This window comes from Hoplias malabaricus, chromosome 10 (assembly GCF_029633855.1).
Source record: "Hoplias malabaricus isolate fHopMal1 chromosome 10, fHopMal1.hap1, whole genome shotgun sequence".
NCBI lineage: Eukaryota > Metazoa > Chordata > Actinopteri > Characiformes > Erythrinidae > Hoplias > Hoplias malabaricus.
Window position 1 is genome coordinate 39021339 of NC_089809.1, and position 15990 is coordinate 39037328.

Here is a 15990-nt window from a genome sequence, read left to right on the forward strand (position 1 = left end):
TAAACAGACAAAATACTCCAAAGACCCTTCACTCGACTTTGTGCTCACAGCTATGAGGCTTTACCTCTAAATGTGTGTGATTTGAGCCTCAGTTCGCTGGAAAATCATCTGCTGTGGTGCGCTACACCACAAGTGTCTGTTAGCGCCAGCTGTGCTTCTTAACAGTGTAGAACAGTCTTATTTCACTTATTTACAAACCTTTCAGTTCCTCCAGCACCAGACATTGAAATTTGCTCTCTCTCAGAAATGGGTTTTTACCATCAACCTGCAAGTGTGCACTGTGGGGCAGTGCTGAGCTGAACTGCACAGCGCCGCAAACCCCTCACTCGACCCACACTCACAAATACAAAGCTCATGCAAATACAAGCCCCATCCCCGCTGTAATATCACATCCAGTGGTAATATTATGAAACGGTTTGACGGTATGAAAATGTCCATGTCCATGTCTGCCCCTTCATGGCTGTGGTGTTCCCTACGGGTCTCTCTCAGAAGGTTAATGCTCTGCACCACACCACAAACACAGTTCAGGAATTGTTTCAGGAACAGCACAGAGTTCAAGTTGTTGATTTGGCTTCAAAATTTCCCAGATCTGAATCCAATCGAGTATGGGATGTTGTGGATGGAAAAACAAGTCTGATCCGTGGAGGCCTTACTTTGCAACTTACCCTACTTTAAAGATCTGCGGCTAACGTCTTGTTGCAAGACTCTACAGGACACTTTCAGAGGTCTTGTGGAGTCCATGCCTCGAGTGACACACATCTGGCAGGTGATATTTAGTTATGGGAGATGGTTGTAAATAGTTTATATTACTATAATACACTGGACTCCATTCTCCAGCACATTGGCTACACCACTGCCTCAACATACAGTTTTTATTTGATCAATATTCTTCTCATTTATTAATATTTTACTCTTGCACTTTACTGCCATGTTTGCACTGTACTACTATTTCCACTTCTGGTAGATGCTAACTGCATTTAATTGTCTTGTACAGAGCAGTTTATCAGTTTATCTATCTATCTATAGGCAAACGTCCTGTTTTCTATGCAAAGCTTATTATAACCAAGCTGCAATAACAAACAGTTGGTAAGGGAGAGAGAGAGAGAGAGAGAGAGAGAGAGAGTTATATATAAACCATAGTAAAATAATTTTACATTTGCATATTGTCGCTGTCCAAAGAAAAACATTTACAGTAGCTTTATAGAAGGAGAAAACGTTTTGTCAAAAGACTGTATTCCGACTACGTTTGGAGCGTTTCTATTGGTCGTTCGCTGTGAAATTATCACACAGCCGCTGTTTTCAAATGATGTAGTAACTAAACATCAGAGATACAGCTTTGTGTTTGGACAGCGACTATATGAGCCTCAACATGCAAAATGAGTTAAAAGAAATATAGAATTAGTGAAATAACTGAAAGATCAAACAGCACAGCCTCAGTCTATTAACCAATTAAAGGATGCGATGTGAAAAAACGTGTATTTGTTGGTGTGGGTTTTCACCGCACAGCCCTTTAAATCAGGTCACATTTCTATACAGTCCTCATTAAAGAGTGTGTTCTGGGCACAGGGTTTTTTTTAAAACAAACTTCAAACTAACAACATGTTCCTGGGTGTTAGAGCTTTCACAAAGCCAGGTTTTTAATTCCAGCATCGAAACAGGTGCCAGTGACCAATATCAAATATCATTGCTGTAAAAAAACGAACATTTCTGTACCACATTTACAGCTCTTTTATTAAACGACTCTAAACACTTTAAAGGTCAAGACTGTTGTTAGTTTAATGAAATAAAAACTAAGATTATGTTATTGAAGTGTTAAAATGATTAAACATTCAACAGACTGCGTGATTTAAATTAAATGGAGCTTAGAGAAGTGGAGGAATAGAAAAACGTACCTGGAGCTGTTGGTGTATGAACAAATACAGAGAAACTGAAACCTGTCTCTTTCTCTCTCTCTCTCTTTCTCTCTGTCTCTTTCTCTCTGTCTATCTGTCTCTCTCTCTCTCTCTCTCTTTCATATATATATATATATATACACACACACACACACACACACACACACACTGTTTTTGGCTATGATAGTGGGTACTAGTGTGTCATATCCTCACTTCACTTAAATTCTCTCTGATCATATCTTACTTTTTGATTCTCACTCTCTCTCTCACTCTCTAACCACACACACAAACAGAAGCCTCCAGCTGCGCATTTCACCTTCATTAACATTTGTTTTATGGACAATGAGAGATGTTCTTACTCATAAACTCAGAATTTGCCAGAGACCCACGAGTCAAAGTATTTCACTGACGCAACCACCCAGCATCTCAGCACAGGAACTGACAACTCAGCCACAATTCTTCTTTTCTTTTTGTTTTTGTTGTTGTTTTGGTGTAAAATAAAATTAAAAACTATTAAATGGAAAAACTGAGAACAAAAAGCATAACTGCAGAAACAAGATGCTGAATTAGATCTAATTAAACCCAGAAAAGTTTGAATAACATGATTCAATACCCAGGACCCCCACAGAGCAGGTGTCATGTGTGTGAGCTGTGATTAGTGTGTGTTGTGCTGGTGTAGAGTGGATCAGACACAGCAGTGCTGCTGGAGTTTTTAAACCCCTCAGTGTCTGGACCGAGAACAGTCCACCGACCAAAAACATCCAGCCGACAGCGTCCTGTGTCACTGATGAAGGACTAGAGGACGAGCGACACACACTGTGCAGCGACAGATGAGCTACTGTCTCTGACTCTACATCTACAAGGTGGACCAACGAGGGAGGAGTGTCTCACAGAGTGGACAGAGAGTGGACACAGGGTTTAAAAACTCCAGCAGCACTGCTGTGTCTGATCCACTCTACACCAGCACAACACACACTCACACACCACCACCACGTCAGTGTCACTGCAGCGCTGAGAATGATCCACCACCACATCACACCTGCTCTGTGGGGGTCCTGAGCGCTGAGGAACAGGGGGAAAAGGGGTTTGCAGGATAACAGCTGGACTAAAGTGTGTAAGTGTAGAACTACAGAGTGCTCCTGTGTGGTCAGTGGAGCTGAGAGAGTGGACAGTGAGTGTAGAAAGAAGGTGCCTGTTCCTAATCCAGTGATTGTTTATTGTAAGGTGGAGCATTAATGTACACCAAGTGATTGCACATTTACTGACACTCAGACGTGATGGTAGATGAACACTGATCTTCCACATCAGCTGATATAAATCCATGTTTTGCAAGTAGGCCTTTTCCTCCACTTCCCTTGAAAGGAAACAAGATTAGCCACATCAGTAAACTCAATCTCAACCACAAACTGATACATGCAGGGTTTTTTGCTAATTCTTGTGATATTAATCCAACAAATGCTCCCTCCCTCTCTCTTTATGGAGGGTAAAGCACAAGATGGCTCCGCACTCATCCTCTCTTATCAAGTGCAGATCAGTTGCGTGTTGCGGCTGCAGTGAAGCCATTAGCATTCATTTAATTCAGTGTAAGAATGGAGAATATTTTTCAGAAAGGTGTCTACAAATATTTGGACATATACTGTTCCGCCCCAGGATTAAAACCACTGACAGGTGACGTGATTAGCTTGAAGTTGCTGTTGGAAGCAGGAGAAATGGTCAGCGTAAGGAACTGGAAAGATACAAAACACATTAAAAGCTAGCTTTCTTCATTAGACAACTGACAAAAAGCAAATATGCACACGGCAAATGTCCTTTTATGAATTTTACGTTGTTTCTCTCTTTTATCTTCGTTTTTACTCAGTGTACGGTGTGGTCTTGTTTCACAGTCTGATGGTTGGTGGGCTCCAGATCCATACACATACTCTTTAAAGGAACATCTATGATTGTGCGTAAACGCAGCTCTAAGGTGTATTTAAGGTGGAACGGTGTGTTTGAGGAGATAACCGATGGTTATTTGTACACAGTTGAAGTGTAAATCGTCTGTAAGTTTTTATTCACTGTTCAAATTACCACAGAAAGTCATGTGTAACTCGAGGTGTTTTGAGGCTACTTGAGGTAGCATTGTCGCTAATGCTGTTAGCCGTCTCCTGAGTTTCGAGACCTTTCCACCTTAAGTGATCTGAAACAGCAAAAAGAAGTCAATGTGTAACACTGACTTCACAATATTCCTCCCTTCACTCACACAGTATACACCATATATAAATATGTACACTAAAGAAGTACAGATATAACACATTAATATAAATGTTTCCAAAACTTCATAACAGTTGTCACTTGTTTTTTTCTTTTCTGTCACTTTTATTCATTTATTTATTTATTTATTTATTTATTTGTTTGTTTGTTTGTTTGTTTGTTGTATTTTTGTTGTTATTGCTTCTTGTTGTAATGCCTTGGCAAAATTGTTCTCTTAACCGTCATGACAAGAGAGAGAGAGAGCGAGAGAGAGAGAGAGAGAGAAAGAATATTAAAGTGATAAATGTGATGCAGAAAGTGAGAAAAAGAGGAGGGATGAAAACAGAAAATAGAGATAAAATATAGATTAAAAAAGGTGTTTTTGAGTCCTCGTGCAGACGTTTATAAAAATCCAGATACGTGTGGATGGGGCCTGAACGAACACAGTTTATTAGCTGTTGGTTTGACTGGATAATGCCGAGGTATAATCTGCCATCCAGAAAATACATGTGGTTTTATTCTGACATGTTTTGTCTGGGTTTTCAAAAAAATGTTCGTCAACACCAAGAATTTTTTTAAAATATTTGCACGAGAACTCATGACCCCAAAATGACCCTTTGTGTATCATGGGTGTATCAATGTTGTTAAGAACGGGACGTCCCACAGTTTCCTTCAGTTAAATGAGAGCATAACTGAGAAAGACACTTTATTTAAGAACTTAGTGGTGAACGTGGGCTCCTTAACACCTCTTTAAAGCCTCAAGTAAATAATCTCACTATCATTTTCAATTCTCATTCAATTAAAAATAAATGCAGCTCAGAATAATCTCCAGACTAAAAACATTTCTTAATGCCTCTAATTTGGAAAGGGTCACCTCTGCCTATGTCACTGTATTGTATTGTATCATTGTCTATGTATTACTGTAATGCACTGTACTTTGGAATTAACGGAGCATCTCTTTCACGACTACAACTAGTTCAAATCAGAGCTGCCGGATTATTAACTGGAACAAGGAAAGAGAGCACAACGCCCTAGTCTTGACTTCCTTTCCACGGCTCCCAGTGCATTAAAGAAGTCAGTATAAGATGTTGGTTGATGGTTTTTAAGGCCTTGAATGGATGTGTACGGAAGCCCGTTTCCGCCACATAAAATAATAAAAAAAAAGGCACCAATTTTTATTTTTCATTTTTGCTATCTGTCAGGATTCACGGAGCGGACTGACGGAGGCGGACGCATTTGCTAAAACACGGTATTTTAATTATAATGAAAGAAATAACAAAACAATGACAGGAAACAGTAGTTACAACACAACACGAAATGAAACTAAACTAACACTTAGACAGACTAGACTGGGGAGCGAAACGACGACGAGAGAAACTACGGAGACAGACAGATAACATGACTGACATGAGAAAGGATAAATGAGAATGTGAAATGAACGACAAACAGGACACGAGACAAGAGAGCTTAAATACCAACACAAACGAGACACACCTGGACAGATAACGAGGACGGGTAACACATAACACGGACGAGGAGGCGGAACAAAGGCGGAGACTCGAACATAAACAAAACAGAGCCATGTGCAAATAAAGCACATGGCGGGGACAACAAACTGACAGGACGAAGGCGTGACAGATGCCCCCCCCAAGAACGCGCAACTCCTGGGCGCGTACTCCTAAACCCCCCAGGAGCTGGCACAGGAGAGGGCACGGAAAACAAGACAGGACAACAAACCAACGGGTGACAGGACTCAGGACAGGACGGGAACAGACACAGGAGCTGGGGACACGACAGGACCGAATATACTAGACGGGACATGGGACATGACAGGAGACTGACAAAGGGGGGCCACAAGAGACGAGAACGGACTGGACAGGACAGGAGTGGACACATGGGAATTGACGGGAGACTGGACTGGAGACAAGACAGGGGACTGAACGTGGGACGGATACGGAGACTGGACACATTTGGGGACAGAAGACTGGACATGAACAGGGGACGAGACAGAGGGTTGAAACAAGGACTGGACAGGAGACGGGACATAGGGTTGAAATGGGGCCTGGACAGGACTAACAGGGGACTGGACATGTTTGGGGACCAAAGACTGGACATGGGCAGGAGACAGGACAGGGGACTGGAATGGAGACAGGACCGAGGGTTGAAACGGGGACTGGAGAGGAGACGAGACTTGAGACTGGACAGGGGGTTGAAACATAGACTGGACAGGGCTGACAGGGAACTGGACAGGACTCACAGGAAACTGGACTGGACTAGGTAGGGGAACAGGGACCAAGACATTCAGGGGGACAGACACAAACACAGTGACAGGGACCGGGACAGACACAAAGGCAGAAACGGGTACAGGGACAAGGACAGAGACGGGAACCAGGACAGGGACAGACAATGGAACCAAAGTAACAGGGGGGTGCCCAGGACTGGCTAATGTCTGTGTGGCAGTCTGAGGAACCAGCCTGGGCACAGTTCTGGGGATCGGCCCTGAAGTCCTTCGGGCCGACCTACGGACATGGACAGGGGAGGCCGTAGCCACAGTCACGGGGACAGGAGCGGCCGTAGCCACAGTCACGGGTACAGGAGAGGCCGTAGCCACAGTCACGGGTACAGGAGAGGCCGTAGCCACAGTCACGGGTACAGGAGAGGCCGTAGCCACAGTCACGGGGACAGGAGAGGCCGTAGCCACAGTCACGGGGACAGGAGAGGCCGTAGCCACAGTCACGGGGACAGGAGAGGCCGTAGCCACAGTCACGGGTACAGGAGAGGCCGTAGCCACAGTCACGGGGACAGGAGAGGCCGTAGCCACAGTCACGGGGACAGGAGAGGCCGTAGCCACAGTCACGGGGACAGGAGAGGCCGTAGCCGCCATAGTCACGGGGACAGGAGAGGCCGTAGCCGCCATAGTCACGGGGACAGGAGCGGCGGGAGCCGCCATAGTCACGGGGACAGGAGCGGCGGGAGCCGCCATAGTCACGGGGACAGGAGCGGCGGGAGCCGCCATAGTCACGGGGACAGGAGCGGCGGGAGCCGCCATAGTCACGGGGACAGGAGCGGCGGGAGCCGCCATAGTCACGGGGACAGGAGCGGCGGGAGCCGCCATAGTCACGGGGACAGGAGCGGCGGGAGCCGCCATAGTCACGGGGACAGGAGCGGCGGGAGCCGCCATAGTCACGGGGACAGGAGCGGCGGGAGCCGCCATAGTCACGGGGACAGGAGCGGCGGGAGCCGCCATCACAGACACTGGAGCGGCGGGTGCCGCCATCACCGAGACAGGGGAACCTGCAGCGACGTCGTCCTCGGAGGCAGGGGAACCTGCAGCGACGTCGTCCACGGAGGCAGGGGAACCTGCGACGTCGTCCACGGAGGCAGGGGGACCTGCGACGACGTCCACGGAGGCAGGAGAGGCGCGCGTCGCGCTCACGAAGACAGGAGAGCCGCGCGCCGCGCTCTCGAGGACAGGGGTTTGTGCTGCTCGCCGGGCTCGCGCTGGAGCTGTAAAGGGTTTAGGGGGTTTCACAGGCGCACCCATTAGATCACCTCGAGGTGCGCCCCTGTTAGCCTCAGGCCTCAGAGGTACGGAGGTGAGGCTAACAGCCCCTACCCTTAACGCCCCCCCAAAAATTTCCCCGGACCTGAGGGGGTAATCCTCCAGCGAGGGGGGAACTCCAGCACGGTTCTTCCGCCGACTCTTTCGACTCCCGCTGGCGCAACGACTCGATTCCCGAGTCGACTCCACCGCTATAGGATCCGGAACAGCGCCAGGCAGGAGCTGGAGCCGGCGACTCCATTCCGAGGCCGCTTTCAAAGCCTCCTCCACAGGATCTTTGTGGCCTGTGCGGAATGGAGTCCGGCGAACGGCACAACCTTTGATGTAATAGTCCGTGCTAGCTGCGTCCTGAGGGTCGTTCATTCTGTCAGGATTCACGGAGCGGACTGACGGAGGCGGACGCATTTGCTAAAACACGGTATTTTAATTATAATGAAAGAAATAACAAAACAATGACAGGAAACAGTAGTTACAACACAACACGAAATGAAACTAAACTAACACTTAGACAGACTAGACTGGGGAGCGAAACGACGACGAGAGAAACTACGGAGACAGACAGATAACATGACTGACATGAGAAAGGATAAATGAGAATGTGAAATGAACGACAAACAGGACACGAGACAAGAGAGCTTAAATACCAACACAAACGAGACACACCTGGACAGATAACGAGGACGGGTAACACATAACACGGACGAGGAGGCGGAACAAAGGCGGAGACTCGAACATAAACAAAACAGAGCCATGTGCAAATAAAGCACATGGCGGGGACAACAAACTGACAGGACGAAGGCGTGACACTATCTCAACATTTTGAGTTACTAAGGCAATATAATGAGATAATATCTCATTACTTTGAGACAGTATCTCATTACTTTTGATAATACATCAATATATTGAGATAGTATCTCAATATATTGATTTAATATCTCAAAATAATGAGATACTATCTCAATATATTGATTTAATATCTCAAAATAATGAGATACTATCTTATCAAAATAGTGAGATAGTATCTCAATATATTGATTTAATATCTCAAAATAATGAGATACTATCTCAATATATTGATTTAATATCTCAAAATTTTGAGTTACTATCTCAATATATTGATTTAATATCTCAAAATAATGAGATAGTATCTTAATATATTGATTTAATATCTCAAAATAATGAGATACTATCTCAATATATTGATTTAATATCCCAAAATAATGAGATACTATCTCAATATATTGATTTAATATCTCAAAATAATGAGATAGTATCTCAATATATTGTTTAAATATCTCAAAATAATGAGATACTATCTTATCAAAATAATGAGATAGTATCTCAATATATTGATTTAATATCTCAAAATAATGAGATACTATCTCAATATATTGATTTAATATCTCAAAATTTTGAGTTACTATCTCAATATATTGATTTAATATCTCAAAATAATGAGATTGTATCTCAATATATTGATTTAATATCTCAAAATAATGAGATACTATCTCAATATATTGATTTAATATCTCAAAATAATGAGATAGTATCTCAATATATTGATTTAATATCTCAAAATAATGAGATAGTATCTCAATATATTGATTAAATATCTCAAAATAGTGAGATACTATCTCAATATATTGATTTAATATCTCAAAATAATGAGATAGTATCTCAATATATTGATTTAATATCTCAAAATAATGAGATATTATCTCAATATATTGATTTAATATCTCAAAATAATGAGATACTATCTCAATATATTGATTAAATATCTCAAAATAATAAGATAGTATCTCAAAATTTTGCATATTCATTTTGCATATAAACTGCATATTAATGAAAAACTGGTTCTTGTTTGTATTACTATATGAGGCGGAAACAGATGTGCACCTGTTTACACTGTCAACATGCGTTACGTGCGTGAACCTGTAAGATCTTTAACGTCGTCGTCATTATTGCTTCTGTCTGTCTCAAGCAAAAAGGGGATGGTGCCTTGGCCGTTGCTCCTCCAAAGCTCTGGAATGGCCTCTAAAGTGACATTAGACTTGCCTCACCTTTAACTCTCTTTTAAATCCAAGCCCAACACTTATTTCTATCGCCCTGCGTTCAGCAGCTGTTAGTGTGTCGAGAGGGGGACTGATGGACTGATGTCTGTGTTAATCTACGTCTGTTTGTGTTGTGTAAGCGGTGACTGGAGGAATTCTCCTTTCTTGTGAAGCACTTTGGTTATAAATGCGTTATGAAAATAAAATGCACTCACTCACTATTTAAACAACTAGACCGCTCTTTCCACTTTAGCAGTGAGCTGATTGGAAGATGAGACTTTCCACATAAACAGATATCACTCTGAGCGTGAGACGCTTTGCAGATTATTTTTAAACCAGTGACCAGTCTCTTCACTCCTGCCACAAATAAAGAACTATCGCACATCGTTAAACTACTGCTTCACAAAATGTGATGCACCATATCTTCAGATGGCTCAGCGTGCTTTGAGGAGAATGCTAGTTGATTATTATGTTATACTGAGCGATGAAGAGTCTCTGAATCTAATGCTTAGACAATTGCATAACCTGGGAGACCCCCACTCTTTGACTACTTTTTGCAGCACCATGACTTCCCCTCACCTCTGCTGTGTGCTTCTTTTTTAGGCTGTAGCTTGAGGGTACCTTTAAAAAGCACACAGCACCGTTGACATGCTTTCTCTTCTTTACATTTGTTGTTTACACTTTCAGTTCATTCAGCTAGTGAATAATTAACATGGAACACAGCTCTGTTTGTTTTATAACACAACTGTAGTGTATTTTCTGTTCTGTGAAAAAACGTTGCACTTTTAAAACAACAACAACAACAAAAGATACCAAAAATGATGTTGACTCATGTTCTGTAACTTTTTCAACCTGATCAGCGTCAACATGGGTCCAGAGACTCACCCAGTGACACACACACACACACACACGAACACACACCTGTGGACAATTTCACACAATCACCCAGTCACTCAGGAAACACACAGGAAAACAGACTGGCCTTTTTTTCACAGTGTGTGTGTGTTGGTGGACTCCAGATCCACACGTTAATGTGCACATGCACTGAACGACAGATTTCCTCGTTTATATTTTCTCTTAAATTAGCTGAATTCTTAGGGCAAGTGTCTGGACACTTTTGGACACTTTCAGATTTCAGTGGTTAACAGAGTCTGGGTTTCACTGCAGACTTCTTAATACATGAGAACTGCAGCTGATACTATAACTGTATCAGGCCACTCAGCTCAGCTCATCACAAATAGTCCTCCTGCATCATCTATGACGCTTATTATAGTTTGTGTTTGTGTGTGTGTTTGTGTGTGTATGTGTGTGTGTGTGTGTGTGTGTGTGTGTGTGTGTGTATGTGTGTGTGTGTGTGTGTGTGTGTGTGTGTGTGTGTGTGTGTGTATGGATAGGGGTTAACAACATTTGTAGAGCAGATGGACTAGAGTACTACATATAGACGGCTAGACTGACTGCAGTAATGTTTTTAAATATTCATTCATTTATTACTTTTCTGTTACTCTTCTGTTTTCCTGAAGCTCAGAGTGGCGTGATGTGCAAAGGCTGCCAGGAATCCTTTTTGGGGTTTTATTTTGGTATTGTTTTGTATGTTATTTTGTGTGATAGTGTGTTTTTTTTGTCTTGTAGTTTTCAAATAATTCTTGCTTTTTGAAAGTTTGACCTCCCCCTGACTCACACATCAGTTTAAATTTGTTTGCGTTTCTCTCTAAATGTCTCTAAATGAAAAGTGGATCTTCATCTGTCAGCATTATCATGTGATCCAGTGATACTGTGACCTCTGCTTTCAGCTCAGCTTGTGATGACATATCCTGAAAAGATAATAATATAAAACTCTTCATAAATGAGAACTCGCCTTGTATTTAACCCCTAGAATTCAAAGTTGTTCCAGGCAATAACTAAAAGCATGGTGTGATTCATTCATTCATTGTCTGTAAGCGCTTAACCAGTTAACCAGTGACCCAGAGGAAACCCTCACAGACACAGAGAGAACACACCACACTCCTCACAGACAGTCACCCGGAGGAAACCCACGCAGACACAGAGAGAACACACCACACTCCTCACAGACAGTCACCCGGAGGAAACCCACGCAGACACAGAGAGAACACACCACACTCCTCACAGACAGTCACCCGGAGGAAACCCACGCAGACACAGAGAGAACACACCACACTCCTCACAGACAGTCACCTGGAGGAAACCCACGCAGACACAGAGAGAACACACCACACTCCTCACAGACAGTCACCTGGAGGAAACCCACGCAGACACAGAGAGAACACACCACACTCCTCACAGACAGTCACCTGGAGGAAACCCACGCAGACACAGAGAGAACACACCACACTCCTCACAGACAGTCACCTGGAGGAAACCCACGCAGACACAGGGAGAACACACCACACTCCTCACAGACAGTCACCCGGAGGAAACCCACGCAGACACAGGGAGAACACACCACACTCCTCACAGACAGTCACCCGGAGGAAACCCACGCAGACACAGGGAGAACACACCACACTCCTCAGAGACAGTCACTCGGAGGAAACCCACGCAGACACAGAGAGAACACACCACACTCCTCACAGACAGTCACCCGGAGGAAACCCACGCAGACACAGGGAGAACACACCACACTCCTCACAGACAGTCACCTGGAGGAAACCCATGCAGACAAAGGGAGAACACACCACACCTGTGAAGGACTGGCACCCCCTCCAGGTTAGGCTCTGGACCTACTTCCAACCCTGACCTGGATAAAAGCGTACAGACAATGAATGAATGAATGTTTCTGTTCAAATGGGTTTTCTTATTTGTGACTTAAACTCTATGATCATTTATTTAGAAAATTAGTAAATGAATAGTGGTCTCTAATGGTGGACACTAGCTAGAAACGTCATTGCGACTGCAATGTCTGGTGCACATTAAGCTCCTGCTAGCTGCATTGATCTATAGCACTGATAAGCACTCAGTATCATTAGCTGGAATTTTTCATATCTTCTTAAAGTACATATCTGAGTCTTGCCATCAAGGACGATTGCTACATTTGAGCAGTGTGTGTAAATGTGCGTGCGAGAAGCACTTGTTAAAATTTTCAGTATTATTGTTTGTTTATAATAACATTCTACATCTGTAGCATGATTTGCCCATTGGGGACTCCATACACAAGCTGATTTTATATTAATATATATTTACATTATTTATTTTACCACTCATTCTTGTAGAATCAGTTTCTCATAAGCGTGAGTTGGTTTATGCTGAAGTCAAATAGATGTGATTCAGCTTTAAATTAACTTTAACGGGCATTTTCCAGCCACTTCCATGTCTTGTTTCTGTTCAGTGTTCAGTAGAAATATGGTAAAACTTTGAGAACGTTGTAAGAGTGCAGACTCAGACTAGGCTTGTGGTCAGATGTGTTAATTGAGGCCTAGAGGACGCGTAGTCATGATGCTTGTAAATTGGGTTGTAGTGCACATGAACGTGTGAACTGACATCATTGAAGATCAGAGACATTGTTATTTTTAATAAGGCGTATACGTGTTTTTATCTTTTGTAAGGGACATGAGCATGCGGCTTACATTGACATTAGATTGGCAATGAACGTCCGTGCCCTCTGTGCAGTTCTACGTGAGATCCGTGACTTTAAACGCGCTGGGAATGATGAGGATTGTATGTGACCATGAGTTTGAATTCATGACTATTCTCATTTTCTGAAGAGATCCAGTTAATGTTCAGTCACCGGTGGAAAAACTACTCATTAGTTGTTTTGTATGTTGATTAACTGATGAAGAAAACTTTTTTTCCATGGCTTTCTTGATGCACAGAATAACCATAATCCAGTCCATGGTGCGCACACATTAACGCCATGTCCACAACAGATTTAACAACACTTTCCTTGAAGACCCTGCTGGTGTCAAATCTGATAACAAAAAGAAGAAAGGTGTTAGAGTGCTAAATGGAACTCACACCTGTGATCACGCGTGCAGTGGTAAATCATTATATTCAGATAACTGATGACTGGTCTGATAATGATGTCCAACACATTCCAAAATCATCAGATGGAGCTCCATTATTTCAGAGGTTTTCATTTTGAAGTTCATTAACAAAATGCTACGCCTTCTTTAAAGTATCTTCTAGTATTTAGTGTTTATTTCTGTTGTCGGGATGCAGCTAAAAAGAAAACGAAAGTAAAGATAATTAATAGACATTAACAGACATATTGAGCTTATTGTGCGTACCATTTTTACTCAGTTAATTAAAACTAATTTAATTAACTTCAAACAACTTTGTTAATTAAAATCTGTACTTCTATAAAGAAAGAATATTCTTCTTTAAAAGTATTTTTGTTGCGTTTTAATTACCGTTTGGACCAAGATTATCTTTAGATTCAGTGAATGGACTGCTTTGCTGCTGACTGCACGCCTCAGACTTCAGTTTGTAGTATTTTCTCATACTTTAACTTGAGCCAATGTTTACTTTAAATTTAAAACACTGTAAAATTACAAAAGGAGCATGTGCTTTCTTCACGCTCCTACAGACGTTTTGTACCCTCTGTGGTACATATTTGTACCTTTATTTAGGGCACATAACTGTACCTTATTCTATTAAAATTGTGTTGATTTCCTACGCCCCGTTTCTTCTTCAGGAATTATATTAGGTTTTTTTTATATGACACAGTTCTGTAAAGAAAGGTTGCAAACATTTATCTCTGCTTCCAGAGAAGGGAATGTAATGTACCTTTAAGGAACAAAACTGGACTTTTAAACACTGTTGTACCTTTAAAGATACATTTACACCGTCTGTACCTTTAGTGACCAACATTGTAACTCTACTGTACCTTTTTTTTCTGAGAGTGTAGGTTAGTGTCTTTGTGTGTGACTATGGGGGACTGAAGTAAAGACACTTTAAGTTTTTATTACAATTAATTTATTACACCCAAAGCATTTTGAAACATGAACACAGCCGTCCACAGCGTTCCCTTCCTCTGCCTTTCATCTGAGAGGGGCTTGGGCCCAGAGAACTCATTGTTTCTGTGTGTAATTTATGTATTGATTTAGCTTATGTAACATATTTAGATGGCGTTTTGTTAATGCAGTGAGAGACTGTGTTAAGTGACAAATGTGTCTGAAGTATATATATATATATATATTAGATGAGTTTTAAATGAGATCACATTAGATGGGTGGGTTAATATATATAAATATGTATATGTATAAAAGCCCTCAGTTGTAATGCGGTCTGACAGCTGTCTGAAAAATCTTTAATGATGTTTGTCCCAAAGTGGTGAGCCATGCCCTCTGTTTATTACAGACTTGAGCCTTTCGCTGGGTGTTAATTTTATAACTTATATATTCTTCTGCTTATTGTGGAAACATTGGGACTTGCTCATACTCATTTCTCTTATTTTCTCTAAATTGTTTATGTATTTATATTAACAAAATACAATGAATTTGCTCAGTGTAAAAATTCACTTCACTTTTCACTTTGAAAAATGGACTTTTGTGATAACAGTGTGATAACGCTGGAGGAGGCGGTGGCTCTGTTGAGCTGTATCTGTTCATTTTGGTCATATCTCTCTCTTGGGCGCTTTATTTCTTATTTGTGTCCAAACCTGGAAAAAGAAGAATTACAGCTTTTCTAAACACCTGATGTTCAACTGAAAACCTGTTATTTTTTTATTACAGCAGTCTATGTGTAATGACAAGTTGCAGGACTTGCTTTTTTTTTTTTAAGTAAAAATATGCTAGTCAGCTAAGACACACATTAAATACACAGAAATATCGTGAACATTTACTTTTGTAAGATGCAGTGTAAATTGTACTGACCCTGAATAAACCTATTATATATATCAGGAGGAATACATAATTAGATTACAGACATAAGTGTGTGCTCTGATGCCATGGTTAACTATTTTATTCTTCAAATATTCCTCATTCCTGAACAGATATGAAGAGAATTAATACACTGTGTATTTTATAAATGATTATAAAAACACACATTGACTTTTAAATGAATTTATATATATTTTTTTAGCATTTTATTAGAGCAGAAATGTAAATTCTGAGTTGGGGACAATAATAAACGTTTCTTTGGGTGATAAAATTAAATTTACTTTTAAAAATTAAAAATATATATTCATTAATATATTCATCTGTAATGTAGTGTTTCTAACTCATAAATTTAATGTTGTAATAAAGTATTTAACCTTAACGCCTTCCCGAGAACACGAGGCGGTTTAGATGTAACACCG